Source organism: Plodia interpunctella, chromosome 22 (assembly GCF_027563975.2).
Source record: "Plodia interpunctella isolate USDA-ARS_2022_Savannah chromosome 22, ilPloInte3.2, whole genome shotgun sequence".
Lineage (NCBI taxonomy): Eukaryota > Metazoa > Arthropoda > Insecta > Lepidoptera > Pyralidae > Plodia > Plodia interpunctella.
The window spans coordinates 7,043,779-7,061,885 of record NC_071315.1 but is presented as its reverse complement, the minus strand read 5'-3'; the positions used below and the strand labels follow the sequence as shown (position 1 = coordinate 7,061,885).

The following is an 18,107-nucleotide window of genomic DNA, read 5'->3' as shown; positions in this document are numbered from 1 at the left end:
CAAAATACGTATAAATATTACACTGGACATGGACCACCATTTTGCCCATCCATTAATAAACCGGATCCGGAAATGATCGGTGTCGGATGTCGCTTCGACAAGCGACTGGCGACGTCGATGTATAGCTGATAATAAAGTATAGAATACCAATCAATGCAAAGTCCCGCGATATTTATTTTCTACAAAAAGGAAGCAGTTGAGCGGATATAAACACGTGTTACATCAAGTTCTAAAATACATCATAAACATATTATCAATGGTTGCGGTCCTGGTGGGCTGCAGCGCTGACCCCGCCGTGAGCGTGAAGCCCCATTCTGAGTCCATAAAATACATTTATTGTCCTGCCCTATGTGCCTTAACGTGAACACGTTGATGATGCTGTAGTGTACTCGTGATAATATAATGTTCCATTAGTACTGTCACATTGTCCTCACAAAGGATAAAGCTCATAAATCTATGGAAAGAACATTATTTCGGAAATGTGTCATGAACACCTTTAGTACTGTACTCCTACCGGATAAAAACAAATTTATACAGAAGGAGTTATATTTACATTAACGCTATTAACCAAATGCACAGAAGAAAGGCGTCGGATCGCGTGAGCAACATGAAGTTGATTCGGACGGGACAAGTGAAACACATATTGTTTTCATGCGAAAGTAAACGCCTGTATATTATTTACGATTTTACCTAGATGTAAAGGTATAGATGTGTCACAGTATTCTAAACCGTTTAGTCGTAGAATGTCCAATTCGCAAAATGTCCAGCGGTCGCAAAATGTCCAATTCGCAAAATGTCCAATTCTCAAAATATCCAGCGTACTCCAATAATTTTACCTTTTATCTTTGAAATAATATTTTTTCAAGTTTTAAGTGGAATGGGGTTCGGGATGATGAAGAAGAATTATTTCAAGGTAAAAAGAGTAAAGAGTTTTTTTTTATTAAATAATTTATACATACATTTCAACTAAAGTAATAAAAAATTAACATAAGTCATAAGCATAGCTGATAAAAACAAATTTGTAAAGAGTAAAATAAAATAAATATGAAATTTACAAAAGGAAAAAATAGATGGCGAAGTGGTGATCGTGCTGTGCTGCGGTGCAATTTAAATGTGTATGATTGTTTTAATTATAAGTCTTCTACAACTTCTAGGTTTCTGTTTCAGGAGGATATTGATATTCTGTGGATATTCTGTATCTGAAATTATATTTCCATCCATGCAGTTCCTTGTTCTCGCAACGCGCTACATCTGTCTCTGTCGACGCGGATTTGAAAGCCATTTTTTATGATCCGATAAAAGTGTATCGAGAAGTCGGGAGCTCCCGAATAGCCTGTACCGTCATCTTGTTAAACGATATTGTTTAGCTTAATGCGATCTTAATGGGAGTGCCATGGACTTGTTAGACTGATAGACTGTAGCTATGAAAAATATTTATATTTTTCGTAATGAACTCATAAATAAATAAAAATATATATTTAGTTTGCGTTTATATTTCGTTTTTGTTTATTTGTTATAGTAGGAAGAATGCGTATATAAATTGTTGTGTGTTTTTTATACATCAATCGTTGCCTAACCATGGGACACCATCGAATTATACATATTTTTAAACTGTTACTGGTCTGTGTTTGTACGTAGAAAATATTCAATATTTTTTGAAGAATACTATATTTTACTCAATACTGTTTAAGTTCCGCCCTGTCCAGGGAGATATTTGTCTATAATTAAGGGAGAAATTAAAGTTTATTTTATTAGATCAGTGATTAATGATTATGATTTGAAAATAAGATGCCTTTTACCAAGTTACAAGAACATGATAGTGCAAATATCGCTTTAAAGTTACTTTTTGTAATCTCACGAAGTACTTTGATCAAAGTTCGTATAATCTCTTGCGAAAAGTGTTTAAGTTTTAGCGGACTTGTAGTAACTAGACACTAGCAACTCAGTCACACAAACTTTGTGAGATCTTTTCTTTTCCTGTAATATCAATTTTGAACCTATTCAGAAACACTGTTGAGGCATATGGACAGCCACAGGATAGCAGACAGGCTTGTGGAAAACATCGTTATTCTGAAGCAACTGCACGCAGCCTGCGAGCTCTGAGCAGCCCATTACATCCAGCGCTCGCGGGTACCCGCGTCTTCCGCGCCATAAACTTGGCTTTCTCATCGCCGGACTAAGGCGGCTTGTACGATTACAACAGAAATGTTATACAGGTTATATTTTTATTATTAGTTCGTGCGCGATTGAACTGAATCTAGTGTTACTTATAAGTTGTTCAAACAGTTTAATTTGTAAGTACTGCACGTACTTATCCATATATAGAAATATAGTATGTGTTATAAGTGTAACATAACGCTAATATTGCATGCCTGAAAGGGTAAACTGTTGAAACTATATGTATTGTATGTGCCACACCTTGTACTACACAGTTACTGCAATAAAGATATTTGAGTTTGAGTTTGAGTTTGACTAGTAACCTGATGGTATATAAAGTGTTTTTATATGTAAGACGTTCTATGCTGCCTCTTCTTGGCGTGTTGCCGGTAGCATTCGGGGCTGTGATACAGTGAACCCCAGGGTCAACGTAAAAAATAAACTATTACTTTTTGAAGATTCGGCTTCAAGTTTACAACCAACCGAAACAATAGTCATCAATCAATCAATCTAAATTAATTACAGCAACAAAGATAATTATATGTATTCATTCATACATCTGCTAGTGTGTACGATCCTTTACATCGCGTTGTGCGCGGAGATCGAGCTCCATATATTTTTGTGATCCAATAATTCTCAGATGCGTAAAGAAATGAAATTTATTACGTGATTTTTATCAAATTTCACAAGAGTAGGAGCGTGTATGTATGTCTATGTAAACAAAGTCCCTTATATCGTTTTCGTTACGATTTTATGGTATAAATTACATAAAAAGTTATTTAATCCATCCATTATAAAATGTGAAAGTCTGTCTGTCTGTTCCGCTTTCACGGCTAAACCGCTTTACTGCTTTCGATGATCTTTGGTAGTTTATTAGTTAAAGATACAAACATAGGCTAGGTTTTTTTTTTCAAAAATCAACTCCCTAATATAAGGGGGGGTTAAGGTTTTTATGACAAACTTAACAAAAACCTTCATGTACAATATATATATATATATATAACATTAACTAGTAAGTACATTTTAAAAATTCAATTGTATTGTATGATGTGCACCAGACCACCCGCCTGCCTTCACCTTTGGAAATGCTGTGGTTGCCTATAATCAAGCTTCACGCTTCAGCTTAATGTCGTTAGCAAGAATTCTCCGGAAAAGTGTTGTTACAGCTATTGATAAAAGTTTGCAAATTTTTTATTGTTCCGAGTCACAGTGTACTCGGCGAGAGTTCCAAAGTTTTATTGACGCGAAGAAAGTGCTCGAGCGCCAAACTTCATAAGTTTATCACTTGATCGAACGCTTATTCGATTCACTAATAGTTAGGTCATTAACCTAGATAAGATAGATAATGTTGCCATAATTACATTATGTGATAATAATGCAAAACATATGATATAATAATATTCTTCTTTTCGAGTGTGTTATTGCTAACAATGATGTGGCGATTTCATTCAAGTCGCCTAAAGGCATAAATAAATAAGATAAAATCTAATAAATTAATGATTTTTCACCTTTATCAGCCAGTTTAATGGCCGTAATAAGTTATGATAACATATATAGATAATATGATAATTATATAAATAGTTTCACCATGTCTAGCGACTTGGGTTCCTTGTGAAGTGAAGAGGAAGATATCTCAAAAGTTCCACGGGAACGAGAAAGCCAAAGAGAATCCTCCTTACTCCCGAACTCTCGTGGGCCGGGTCGTGAGGTTCCCTCTATTATGGTTGAGCTACGCGATGGCTGTCCCATGCGTCAACTCGTGAACGGGTGCTGCCAGAGGGAACTGGTCATCTCGTTTCTCATATATTTTCATGTAAGTTAATTGTGTTTCACATCGATATATATATATATATATATATTATAATCAGCACTCGGATCACAATCATAACCTGTTTTGATATACCTTTTGACTATGTACATTATGTACTTTTATATATTATTAGAAAGAAAAAAAAAAAACATTGTAAGAAACAATAATGGTAAGCCGATCTGGCATGATAGGGACCAACACTGTTCAAATGAGTTTCTTTCGGCATTTCTTCTCAGCAGTGGTCGTTCCGAAATGCCAGTAGTTTGTAGCTTGTGAGAAATAACTATAAATATAAAGATTGACGAGAAAAAGTGCCTGTGAAGGTCTAATTTCTGAATAAATGATTTTAATTTGAATTTGAATTTGAACAAAGTTGGTAAAATATAAAAAATACAAATACCGCGATAAAACATGGCTCCTTATTGAAGTCGGCATCCTTTGTACGGTTACCGACGACTCCGCATTTTTAACAATAACTCCCAAGAGCACTCCACTTCATCGCCGGTACAGCTGACACCACACCAACCAGCCCTAATTCAATGAAAATTCACCTCTGTTACACACCAGCATTGCTGACCTTGCGGGATAACTAGACGTGCAGTTGAATGTATAGCCGCGTGTCAAATTACACAGCCTTAAAGTTTAGGTAATAAGAGCGAATTTGCTGTAAATGTATATAGATTGACGTACCTAAAGCTATTTCATTTTTATTCCCCAAGAGAGCTCATTACTTTTCGCGCGGGACAAAAATGCGCGGATGTGGATGGTACGATGCTAAATATAACGTTAATCAACTTTAACTTTTTTGAAAATAAATTAAAACTTTTTGTGCAACAGTGATGTTGTCTATTTGACGTGTTTTCTCCTGGACCCTCTCTCTCTCTCTCTCATCTGAGCGTATTCCCGGTTTCTTCCGCCACCAAAGAGCGTTAGAGCCCAGGGTCCACCTTACTACATTTTCTCCGCCACATCGCACGGTCTTCGCTATCCTTAGCTGTCAGACCGTTGTCACACATTATCAACATTGACGACGATGAATGATCTACACGCCAATAGAACTATTGGCGTGTAGGTATTTCATTCACTGTCTTACAATTCAAATTGTACTAAAATGTTGACATTTTGGATATTATACAATTTATCTCGCAGATGTCGCCTTGCCGAGCAAAAAATTTAATTTTGTGTAATTTAAATAAATTTAATAAAAAATCGCTTTTAAAAAAATAAAATAATCTAGGTTTGTAGGGTAAAATTGTTACTATACTATTACTACTGTAATTTAAAAATTGTTGATATTCTTTATTTTGATAATTATATTTGCTTCGTTTTTACCACTTTAAGCCTGTGAAGATTTTTAGAAACTGGCTTTGATAAACTACAGTAAAAGGAGTGTTATTTTCATTGGAAAAAGAAGTGCATTAATATCATCATCAACCTCCCACTGCGGGGGACGTGCCGTTTTTATGGATGGATAAGGAGTACGAGTGACGACCGACCACGCGGGTCCATTGACATCACATGCACTTCGACCTACAAAGCTGTGCCCCTTTATTCAGGATTTTTAAAATCGTTAGAGACTCACAATGAAGATTATCTGTGTAAAAAAACAATAATAGGTATGTAACTTAAAGGCCTTTCTTTAACCATCTAAAAAGAAATCAAGAAACTAAACCGTAAACATTTCCGTTGTAAAAACGGACACAATCTAGTTGAGGCGGGTCCGGTGTAAACTAGCCGGGATTAGGGCTCCGGCGCGGGATTCATGTTGTTTTGCTGTTAGGGATTGCTGCGGGGATCGGGATGGGGAGTATCAGGGTTGGTGGAAAAAAGAACCTTTTTTTAGGAAAAGTGCTACGTCGCAGTTACTTCTCTCTATTCAATATCTTTTTTATTTGAGCGTTTTCCTGAGCCATAGAGCTCTCTCTATACAGCGAAATAATATATATATGCTACGTACTCATTATAACTAATTACTATCTATATGAAATACATCACCTATTGATCTCAAAAATATACTTTAAATCGAGTCTACTCCAGACTTGAAGGCGCAGGTTGATTTTGATTATTTTGTTATTTTTAAGCTCGTTTCTTAGTTACTCGTTAGTGTGTATTTTTTATGAAACTATTAATTTTAGAAGTAATTTTAGAGTGACATGTAAATTTGATAAAAAGTTGGGCATTTTTCGATATGAACATACCATGCCTAAAGATAAACTGGCTCCCTTTGGCAATTTTGATAAACTTAGCACTGACTTCAACTCAAGCCGTTAGGTAAATGCCAATTCATTTTTGTATCTTGGATTAAACCACTTTAATTTTGTTTGGAAAAAAAAACTACTTATCTAAATACGATGTAAACACCATGCTCATAGAGAACGGAACACATAAGCACCAAAACAGCCGCCCCCGGACCTGATAACGTTGTACTGGTATCAACGCTGTGATCTCCTATTTACATGCTGAGCGGCGCTGCAGATTAGAGAATAGACAAGATGTTGTCTGCTGCTCCGAGTGGTGAAGGATTTAGGATTCTGGAGGAAGGAAAAGTTATGTCAATATGTCATGATCTTTTTTAAACGTTATACCTATTTCTATTTGAAAATGAAGATTCATACGTATTAAAGTTATGAAAAACCAAATCATCCCGCGAAAACTGCTTTCTCAAGAAAAAATATGATTTTACAAAACTACTTTTTCTTTTTCTTTTTCTCTTTGTTTGTATTTTCTTCTTCCTACAAGTTTATCTAACGTTAATGAATAAATCCTGTTTATTTAGATGACTATGGGCAATAGACTGAAGTGAACGTAATTCCCAAAAGCATTATGCCGCACGGTACATCCATGACTCATCTCCTATTTTCCCTGAGCCCGAGGGCTATTAAGGAGAACCAGCATCGACGAAGCTATAAATGTTATCCGCGGTTCGTGTGTTTAATAGCCCCAAATATTATTGGTGTGATGTTGCATTGATTGCGGCTAAATATTTTATGTTTTGATACTATTTTATGACAAACAAACGTTTGTAATAAAAAAATATCGAAACATCGACAACAACAACATTAACATCGAAACTAAATCAGTTATTCTAAAAATCAGCTGTTTTCGTACCCTCAAAACTTGGTACTAAATATTGTATCACGACTTTATTATGTGGTTAACAAAATAAACTTGAATATCACCTCTAGCGAGATAAACATGCTTTTTGAAGGAATGGACATTCTGAAAAAACAGATTGGGTACTTACCTATCGTATATGAAAATAATAATCTACTTCAAAAAACAAGTTGCCCGGTAATGATGTCTCTGTTTATATCTTCTTCGCGTATTTCCGGTTGCACTCGGAGCTGGGACGTCTCAAGTCCGAGATATGCGTAATACCTTTAATTTTTTGAGATTCAACTGTGACTTTAAAAGTGTTCGCCTTACTGAGGTGAACACTTTTGAATGAATGCATAACCGGCTGTAATAGTGGTGAATTTGCAATGAATTTCGATGTTAACTTGCGGTGGCTGTACATTGGGCTTCCTTTCACTCCTAAAACACAGAGGCGAAACAATACTAAAAGAATTTCCAAGCACATTCCAAGAGACAGTCATTACTGCTCCCCGCCATGATATTAGGGAATCAGATATGTATGAAGGTGTTTCCGAGGTATGCGCAAATTACATGCCTGGTGTAAAATGAAGTTTTACGGAAAATTGTGTTCTCTACAAAATTACTACAAATTGCATACAATTTTAAGATATGATCGGCATGATATATAAAAAAATATAACATGACATGTATCAAGTAAGTATATTTTTTCAAATTATTTGAATGTATCGTTCCGGCTTTGACTACATTTTTTTTTATTTAATTACTGTTTTCCTTTCCTGTTGCCTGTGCTCTTTCAACAAAAATCCTCGTTTAAACTCAGCCTGCTTAAATAAAGTGCCTCGTGGAATCACTGTGAATGTTATCTGTACAATTAGATATCTAGAATCTACACAATACATCCAGAAATGCTTTCAAAAGACAGTGTCATTATTGATATTTTCTGCAATTAATATCAATGTACACCACATCAAATAATTATATATTGCGACTATGAGCTGAACTGAACAGCTCTTTCATTGGGGCATTATAAGACTTCGTCGATAAACAGAGTGTTGAGGTGAGGAAATAAATTTCTCAGCAAAACAAAAGGAGAAAAGTCTTCAAAGTCTCGTGTGTTGACATTTCTATGTATCTATTTAGAATTCTGTGGAAACCATGGTGAAACAAAGCGTGATCTTATCTCCGGATCCACAGCGACGGGATGCATAGAAATGACTGTTTTGGCGGGAATCGTCTGAGTTTTTCATGTACTATCCTATTCGGTGAAGTACTCTGTGGTTGGAGGTATCAAAATTATGACTGTTTTTTTAATTTAAATATTCGTTTTTCTTCAGATGAAAAGTTAGCGGTGAAGTCCGTTGCGCCGCTTCTTCATCTGGGCGTTGAATAAGTAACATTTTGACGAAGTTTTATTTATAATTTAGAATTTGAATAAAAATGCTGAAAGCAGAAAATAAATACTGGCTGTAATAATGAAGGATGTTGCTTCTTAGCTGTTGAGGCTTTGTATCTCAATTCGCAGCATACGACATCCACATTAGCACGTAGACTGATCTTTTTTATATTAATTCTAATTTAATCTAATTCGAAAAATCATCTTGACGGATTTTGAGTAACGTAAACAAGGAAAACCCAAAGCAAAGGCAAAGCGCAATATAAATTACATACTAGCTATTTACTTCTTTGATCATATATTCCCCGAAGCTAGCGAGAGTTAGCAACTCGTAACTTCTTAGTTTCCCGTAGTTCTCTGAGCTCCACGACCGACGCTCACTTTAAGTGTAAAAACGGTCTTATCGCGATGCAGTTTTCTTCAGTTTTCAATTGGCTTTTAGTTACAAATTGTCTTTGCCAGCTCTTATTCATGTTAAACTTCTAAAAGCTTGTTACGTATCGTATTCTCATCGATAAACATTATATTATATGCTTTTTATAAATACTAATTTACTTAAATATTATTTGAGTTTTGTATAGTTTGTTGACTCTGGACTTCGCGCCGTCACAGTTTGCCATAAAAAATAAAGGAACGTACGGAAGAAAGTGATAAAGGACGAAAGGAAAGGGACATAGAGAGACTTGGCCTTGTGAATAATTCAATAAAACATCGAAATATATACCAAATACGATACCAAAAGGACTCTCAAAGAAGTGGCCTGCAAGGATGAACTTGTTTTGTTACACTTCCCCATTATAAGCCCTCAACAATCTTTAATTACGACCAGCAAATAACGCCCGAGTAATTGCTGCGTTCAGACAAGCTCGGGGAAGGTTCATTCTGATTTCCCACACAGGGAGAGTTGTCGAGGCGTGTGGTTGTATCACTCACTCCATCCATAACCTCCCACACCCATCGACACTTCCATATAGCTCTGTGGATGTCGCAAGAGGCGACTAAGGTATATAAGGCAACAACGGTAAAAAACTATAGTTTATTTGGTACGTAGATCTAAGGATCTAAGGCTTGTCCACCCATGCGAGGGAAAAAGTCAGGGAAACAGGAGGAAGAGCATTAAAAAAAGTCTTAGCGACGTCGCGGCTAAGAATGTAAGTGGAAACACTCGAGAGAGTTCGAACTAAACATTCTCGGCTACTCTGTTGTGTCCATTTAGTTATATTGTTATAGTTTATCAAACACATAAATTACTAGTATTTTTAAAAGGAACAATAAATAATAAAAGTTTTCCTCCTAAAAGTGAACTCGACCCATTTGAACCAAGTACTACGAAGAATAACTGCCAATTCATTAGTACAATAACCACGTACTCATCATTTTCCCTTTCTTTCTATCTCTTCAATTAGTACGAGAGTAAGAGGGATAGCTATACGTGTTAAGTTAGGTACTTAACGTCGGAGATAATAAAGAAACAGGAGCAAACAGGGAAATAACTAAAGTTATTATAATCTTACCTTAGCTGAATATTTGCTAAGCCATTTAGCGCGTTATGTCTTTAACTATAAGGTTTATGTTGTTTTATCGAAAAAAAAATGCGAATTGGAGTTAACAGTTAACAGAGAGCCCTAAGCTAAAAAAGTTGCACTTTTACTGTTGTTTTGTTAGGACAGTGTAAAGTTATCACGACGAAATCCAAATGTTTTATGATCATTTGAGTTTTGTAACTTCTACAACAAGCTTTGGCCTGCGGATTTGCCAGCGTTAGCTCTACACCGTAACCTTTCCCTTGATACCCATCGCATAGATATATTTAAATGGATTTGTAATGCATGGCACATGCTTGTTAACTTATTTTTGAAAATAATAAGAGCATGTCCCGGATAGACAAGGGCGCGGGTTAAATTCCCGCTCGATTCCAGAATTTTTTCATATATTTTTTAGGTTAGTAACAGAATGAAATGGTAGATAACTGGGAAATTGGCAAAAAAGATAATGATTTCAAAAAGTTTCAACAGTAGCTTTCGAAATTGTAATATACATAATTTCAAATGGGTTACCAAATAGAGCTTTCTCTATTTTTTTATAATTTTCATATAGAGGTACATATTGCAAATATAAAAGAGGCACAAAAAATACGTGACTATAAAAAATGAGGCTCCGTAATAGAGTTTGTTATTACAACTCCCCCGAGACCCCCTCAGGTACCGAGAATCCTCGACTTATTCCGTGTCAGCAAATATACGTCCTTGATACACCTGTTGAATGTAAGTAGAATGTCTGCAGATTGTTTCAATCATACTCACAGAAAGTTGGAAATTTCTTTAAAATAATTTAATGCTTCTGCATTAAATTATTGACAATGAGAAATCATAGGACAATGAAGCTTTATACATTTTAGGGCATCGTGATATTTTAATATTAACTCCTTCAGGAACAGTCAGACTTATTTGATGATAAAAGTTCAGACTAGTATATTTAAGTCCAGCCGCCGGATGGTTAAGCTATAGTTGTATGTCTTCAGCTACATTTTTAAGAAAATTTATTTTCTGTTTCAGGTAATACCGGCGGGAATATGGACAAAAACTTCAATCATAACTTACGAACTGAATTTAAATTAACTAAATTGTGAATTAGTAAAAAACATTAATGTTGAAAATGATGAAAAATTTAGTATTAACAATGAAGATACTGGTCTAGAGGACAGTGTACATTCTAAACGACAGTAAAGTATAAACAATGTGAGTGACAGTACCGGCGTGATTGAAGAGTAAGATGCAGACGAACGTGCAGATCGACGCGAAAGCGCTGCGGCACTCGCCGGAGCACGGGAAGAAGGGCGCGTACAGACCCACGGCTGAGGTGAGTCTTTGTGATTGTTGTAAACAAGTGTTGAGTCACGTCAGAGTGAAGTGTAAGCAGGGCTCGGACACGTGGTTAAATTTTTGAAACCATATCGCGCGCCTCTCGGTCTCTCAGTCTTTCTTCATTTCGATTTTGTTCAATAGGTACTATCAGTTTCCTCCCACAAACTGCGCTGAGTAGCCCTTGAAAAGTGTAAGGAAGAGAAATATCATAGTGTTGTCCTTGTTTTGTTCTTCAGAACAAATATTCGCAAAAAAGATCTACGCGGTGTGAAGCAATTACGAGTACAAAACGTATCGGTTTGGAGTCCTGAGTGTTAGTGTACCATACGAGATTCGCCGGAGTGAAGGAAGAATTGGCTTTTAAACATTAATATCTGTTTTATATTTAAGTACCATTCAATCGCCCCAGGCATCCACCCTAAACAATTCTTTCCTATTGGCCACTAGAGCTTCTGAAACAATATATTGTCCTTTGCCACATTACGGGTATCGCCCGGAGCAGAGAGGTCCGTTCCCGTCGGGACGAATTTGTGCGGACATCGTTACCGCTTTGAGACTCTCACAAAATTCGCTTGGTTACTTTGACAATTACTTGTTACCCACGGTGTGGCCCGCGGTAAAAAGTACCCTTAACAATTCACACAGATAATCACATTAATTAATGAATTGAGCAATGACTCCATTTTGAAAAAAGAATAATACCCAAATAAGATTTTAATCATAAGATTTTAATCTATAGTATTATTATAAAGAGGTAAGCGTTTGTGAGTTTGTATGTTTGAGGCGTGTAATCTCCGAAACTACCAAAACGATTTCAAAAATTCTTTCACCATTAGAAAGGTACATTATCCAAGATTGCTATTGGCTATATTTTATCTCAAAATTCCCAAGGGAGCGGAGCCCCGGGCAACATCTGGTTTATATTTTTTATATACGGGTCACTCACGAGTGATTATCGCTGAAAGAGTCGACTATAGTTTCAGTCTAGTAGCAGACCTTTTTCAGTATATATTTTTTGTAATGTCTTATAAAATGTATTTTATATAAAGTGAGTTAATTTACTACTATAAAAAAATAGCACAGGCATGTCTTAGAACTTATTTCATCTCGAGCTAAGAAGTCCTTTGTCTTGGAGGTGATAGCGATCGTCATGATTTTATTGTGTTCCAGTTTGATGACTTCTATTCCCTTATTATAACGTCGCCGGAACGTCGTTGCATCACGGCTCGCAACCGGCGCTTCGGCTCGGCTGTTTTATTTATTTACAACTCCAATAAATTATTTATATCTTTATCTGTAATACCAAAAAAATATTAATAGACAATATTTCTTTGCTATTATAAGGTCACGTATGTCTTCCTTCTGGGACAGATTGCGTGACGCTAGTAATAGCATTCTTAAAGTAATTTGTAAAGACTTGACAAGCCCGATGATGCGGTATTGGATCACAGCACATCGGGAACCTAACAAAAAATGATCATTGTAAGACTGAAAATACGCCTTGTGGCTTTATTTTTGCTTTATTTCATTTAGATAATTCATTGTATTTATTTTACATATGTAAATGTACAAATGTATGGGTTTTTACCTAAAATAAATAACTATTATTATTATATATATTATTATATAATATTATAAGCTACCAAAGTAATTAATTCAAGCCAATATCATATACTACAAAAATAACTCAATGATATTGATAATTGATCTATCTATCGCGTCTCTAATAGTAGTGTTTTGATAATCGATCTTTTAATTATCACGTGTGTGTGTGTGTATAGATTAGCTATAGCTAATTTATTGAAGGAAAATGTTACCGTATAGATTGTGACGTTCTCAGCGTGTGATTCCCGCCATTTCTTATCGTGCCGTGGATGTCGTATGAGGCGACTAAATGATAACAAGTCATGACAGCGGATAGGGAACAAGAATATTCCCAATGGGGATTGCTGTCCATTGTTTCGTGGCGTCACATTCAAGATTGAAACAACGAGGATGACTGAAATATATTGTGTAGTTTTTTTGCTCTTGCATTTGCGATGTCAAAAGTATTAGTAGTGGGTAATGAAATTGTTGTTTATGCTATAAGCTCGTCATTGATAAATTATGTTCCCAATTAAACCGTAACAGAAGCCGAAACTGTGATTAAGTGCCGTTATTAATCTTCAGCTAACAAATTGACTCTTGTAATATAACGGGCCGCAGCTCGGTTGACACGGGTTATGTGCAAGTTTGGTTATCGAAAATAACTTGTTTCGTTTTCTGTTTTTGGTAAAACTATTTTTTACAAAAATCCATGCTTTTATTGTCGTCATAATGCAATCAATGCGTGACAAAATATCACGTTCGTACAGTAAACCGTTGAGGAGTTCTCTCGTCGGGAGCCGATCTTAGGCGCACCATGGTCATGATAATGCGTAAATTGTCATAATAATGCATTGTCATCAAACTAAAAATATTTACATAAATACTTACATACATTTCAAATTAAATAAAAGCTTGTAAAAAGAATATTTGATATTCTCAAAAATTAACTTATTAAAAAACCCAGGTATTTTGCGAAATCTACAAGTACAGTAAAATATTGGTTATACTTCATTGGAATACGAAAATTTGTGTTGCGTAAAAAAGTATCGAATATTGAAATAGCTTCACATCAACTTGATCTTGCGAGCAACGAGACACACGCTCACTCGCCTTATAAGTAAATTTATGAGTACGCAATAAAATAAGTGAAAAAATTTCTATTTTTAAATTTAATTTCCGTTGTGTGTCTGTCTATCAACAAATCTTGCCCGTCAATTTTGAAATTGAAATTTTTTGTTTGCAATTACAAAATTATGGTGCCAGGCTACTTGACTTAGTGCAAAAATATGTCCACTTTTGTCTCGAAATTTGTTCCCATTAGATATGTAATAAAACGTAATATTATGATGATCATAGACGGCGGGCGATGTTGCCGCTTTATCTCTGAGTATACGTTTGTTTATTGAACAAACAACTTTTATCGACATTCTCAACGCAATTAGCTACGTTTTATTTTTGTTTGATTTTCCTACTGTTCAAAGGGAAACGATATTTTTGTATAAAATAAATAGTTTTATTGCTGTCATAAAGAAGCTTCAATTGCTCTGAATTTCATTTGGATATTAATATGTTTTAAAATATAAAGGCAACGTCAAAGTCGACCGGTGCAACCCAGTTATAAACATCAGGTACAACAAATGTGTCATGACATGAACTAAGGTCTCCATTTAGTTACCCCAGTAAAAACTGTCCAATCTGGCGGTGGAAATAATCACTAATCCGCGTGCTTAATGACATCGCTCACGGTCGAGATGGGTTTACTCCCAATATTTTTCTAGTTTTTTCCCAAAAAGTCCGAGCGCTAACGCATTTATCAGTTGGGTTTGCGCCTGACTTTTTTGGGAAGAAACTGGGGTAAAACTGGGAGTAAACCCATCTATGCGCTAGGGGCCCGACTGACAGATCTCTGCCATTTGTCAGCGCACGAAAAATGGTGACGGATTTCTGATTTCATGTTTCAGCGTGGAGCGGTAAGACCGCTTTTGCCCCGTGATGTCGGCTTTATCTCTTACAGGGAAAAGTGTAGTAATTGGATCAAGGTTACGAGAAAAATAAGTAAAAAGTAATCAAAAGTAATAAAACATTGCTAAAAAGATTATGCTAAATCTATTACAGTCAATTGTTTTTTTTTTAATGATTTTGGTTATTTATGCGTTGACTGTGTATTGTATCCAGCTTGTGGTTCCCGCCTTTGAATACGACCATTCCATGTTCACCACTGGTACTTGTTAGAGTGTTTAAACTAAACTAGTTATAATACCTTCATACTCATTGTATGTTACTGACATTGTCAGTTGTAAAGAAGAAAGAAATAGTTTCTCTCTCTCTTTCTCTCTCAGAAATGGTCGCCAACAATGTATGTAGATTTGCTCTGTGAAAATAAAATAATTTACTGCATTGTTCTAAACCTCTATTTTATTCCTATTTTGCTCATAACCCATCAGTACTTACGTAGTGACTACGGTTTAAAATGTTTAGGCAGCTGATAGACAACAGGGGTTGCCGACATGTCGGCAGCGGGCTGTAGTCACTACCAAATCTTTAATAATGACGATCGGAAACACGTTCAGAAAATATATGAGAAATAGAGAGAATAGACTGTACAATAGAACAGCGGAGAAAATCGTCATGAAACAAACCCGAGACATTATCGCTGTCGAGCTCCGGAGCATTATAACTATCTATTAACGCCACTACAACTATTGTGAAGTCAGAGCTATCAAATTTTATGACAATCGATTTCAAACACTAGAAGTTTAGGAATTAAACTCGTATTGTCTGCCCACCACTGTTGTCACGAATTATGAAGCCGTAAATTAACTCCACGAGGTAGCGGTCGGCGCAGCAAAACGTATTGCAGCGAGCTCTTTCAAGCTTTGCACGGATGTTTACAGTCAAGGGCATGTTTCTTCATCGGACTTGTAATGGCTAGAGCTATCATATCTTTTGGTGCAAAAATAGCTGTTGGAAAAATCGCAAAAAAAATTCATAACACAAAAAAATATTTTTATTTTTCAGAAATTTAGGAAAAAGGTGTGGTTCATATCATGGTTAGTTCGTAACCCCAAACCCATAGTTTTTTAGTGGACCCCAAGCATCAGAACGTCGCATCTAGGAATGTGGCCGAGGAAGCTCAAACATAGGGATATTTTCCTTTTCCTGCTCATCCACGTTGTATTTTACACATTTACCAAAATTTAATAAAGGTCGAATCATAAACTGACCTTACATAAAATACAAGACCCGAGAGACAAGGTCACGTCCATAAATAACCTTAGCATTAGAACAAGCCCAAAGCAGAAACAGCCGAGAGGTCATTAGAAGAAAAAAATATTTTTAACGCAAGAATATAGCACCCCGGCGCCGTCTGAGAGGAATGTAGTTTTTGAACATCTTTTCTTGTGCAACTGCAACTGGTATATCATTATGCATTCAGTCTTCATATTCATTCAAGGTAACTAAGTTATAAGTAACTATGTAACAATTTTAAGAGCACCATTGTTATACTTAGTTGGCAAATAAATTAATATGAATATTCTAATACAAAAAATGTGAACGTCTGTTTTGCTAGTAGTTTGTACCTTTGGTAAATTATTTGATTTAGAATATGAAGTGAAAAAGGGAAAGTTTACTTTCTGGGTAAATGATTAAATTTGATTTGAAAAAACTGGACCGATTTTGGTGTAATTTGGGTAGACGTACATAATTAAAGACCGACTTGTATTATGTATTTTTGAAAATCAACTTTCAAAGCGCTGCGATGGAAGGTAAAATTAAAATTTGTAAGAAAACTACACGTCACTAGTTGTAGTGGATTGGTGGGGACATTCAGAATTTACTAACTAGTTAGAAAATAAAAACTTATTTCATCAAAAATGCAAGAAAATACTTCTTTTTTCTGAATGTAAGATCTTCTCTCTCCGAAAAACTTCAAAATTACTTTCGTAAGCGTAAGAGGCGGTTAAACAGAAAGTAATTAATAACTCAAATTGTTCCCTCGCGATGACTTGCGAGTTGTCGAGTTAAGTGTAATTTACACTTAACTATTTTTAGGGTTCCGTTCCAGTAGAAAAAAAACCGTAGCCTTATATAATCACTTTGTTAATTTGTCTGTCCGTCCGTTAAATAAAATATGAGGGGCGACGGTCCCTTATTTATTAATAGTTTAAAAAATATCTCCTTTCCTCGAGGTAGATTTGAATTTAAATGGTATTGTTCAGCATCTTGTTTTTGTTGCAGTGTAGTGTTTCAGTTGCTTACATTGATAAAAGATAAACGAAAAATATGCAATAAAGTAAAAAGTTAAAGCTTCAGCTTACTCGAGTATGCAAGCTAAGACCGTGCGCAATGTGAATAACAATGAGATGGTCTAGTTGGAAAATGTTGGTTAAAATCTAAAACAACATATCCTTTAGCAGACATTATGAATGTAGACCACAGTATTTTGAACAATCAATATTATTATTGGTTAAAAATACTTCATAAACTTTTAGTTTATATTTGCAAAAAAACAGATTAGTATTAATGTCTGATCCATTTTTTTTATTTACCAATGTTATCCAACTCCCGGGCAAGAGCCTCACCATCTCGTCACTCAGCTCTGACTCTCTGACATTGAAAAATAATAAACATAGTATTTGAATAACAATTCACAAATATTCGCAAACGACGTTGCCTTCGACTGTTGCATATAAAAATCTTGTTAACGTTTTGTAAAGCCTTCGCATTATATTAGATAGTTACTTGCATAATACCTTTATTTTGTAACATCGTGTCCTATGTTTTCCTCGTGTTTTCCACGTCCTGGTTGTAACTCTCATTTGAAATGTAAATTGGATACGATGTTTATATTCAGTCTTGTTTACGAAACATCGTCTATTTTCCATGAAATCCCTGGAGCATGACAACCAACTGTTGCTTGCCCTGCCCTCGGTTGCCATGGCGACCAGAGAATCCGATAACATCATTGAGCGTCGTCTCAAGGTTACAGGTTCCGCTACTCACCGCTGTCGGAAAATAGCGCTGTCGAGCGCGACTCCGACACGAACCAGAAAGGTTGGAAAGTGGAAAACGACGTTGCTTTCAGCGCTACAAAAGCATAGGTTGCAGTAGTGTCTATCGTATTTGGTAGATGTCGCTACTGTATACTTTCGCTTGTAGAGAGGTATATTGGCGAATGTTTCTATTTTTAATTTAGTTG

The 18,107-nt window shown here is 35.7% G+C and overlaps 1 protein-coding gene and 1 long non-coding RNA gene across 2 annotated transcripts in view; one reads left to right on the top strand and one right to left on the bottom strand.

Annotated features, from left to right (window-relative positions):
* Positions 1-11,228, top strand: part of LOC128679832 (probable metabolite transport protein CsbC) — a 76,725-nt gene extending 65,497 nt beyond the window's left edge. The window contains exon 16 of the mRNA XM_064436704.1: positions 11,012-11,228. The gene's annotated coding sequence lies outside the window, so the exon portion shown is untranslated. The remainder of the gene's footprint in view (positions 1-11,011) is intronic.
* Positions 11,229-12,086: 858 nt separating this feature from the next.
* LOC128679597 (uncharacterized) lies at positions 12,087-17,826 on the bottom strand. The gene is made up of 3 exons (XR_008405765.1): positions 17,662-17,826; positions 13,138-13,319; positions 12,087-12,614 (listed from the first exon to the last, which is right to left on the bottom strand). It is a non-coding gene; the product is annotated as an uncharacterized LOC128679597 (long non-coding RNA).
* Positions 17,827-18,107: the final 281 nt, after the last annotated feature.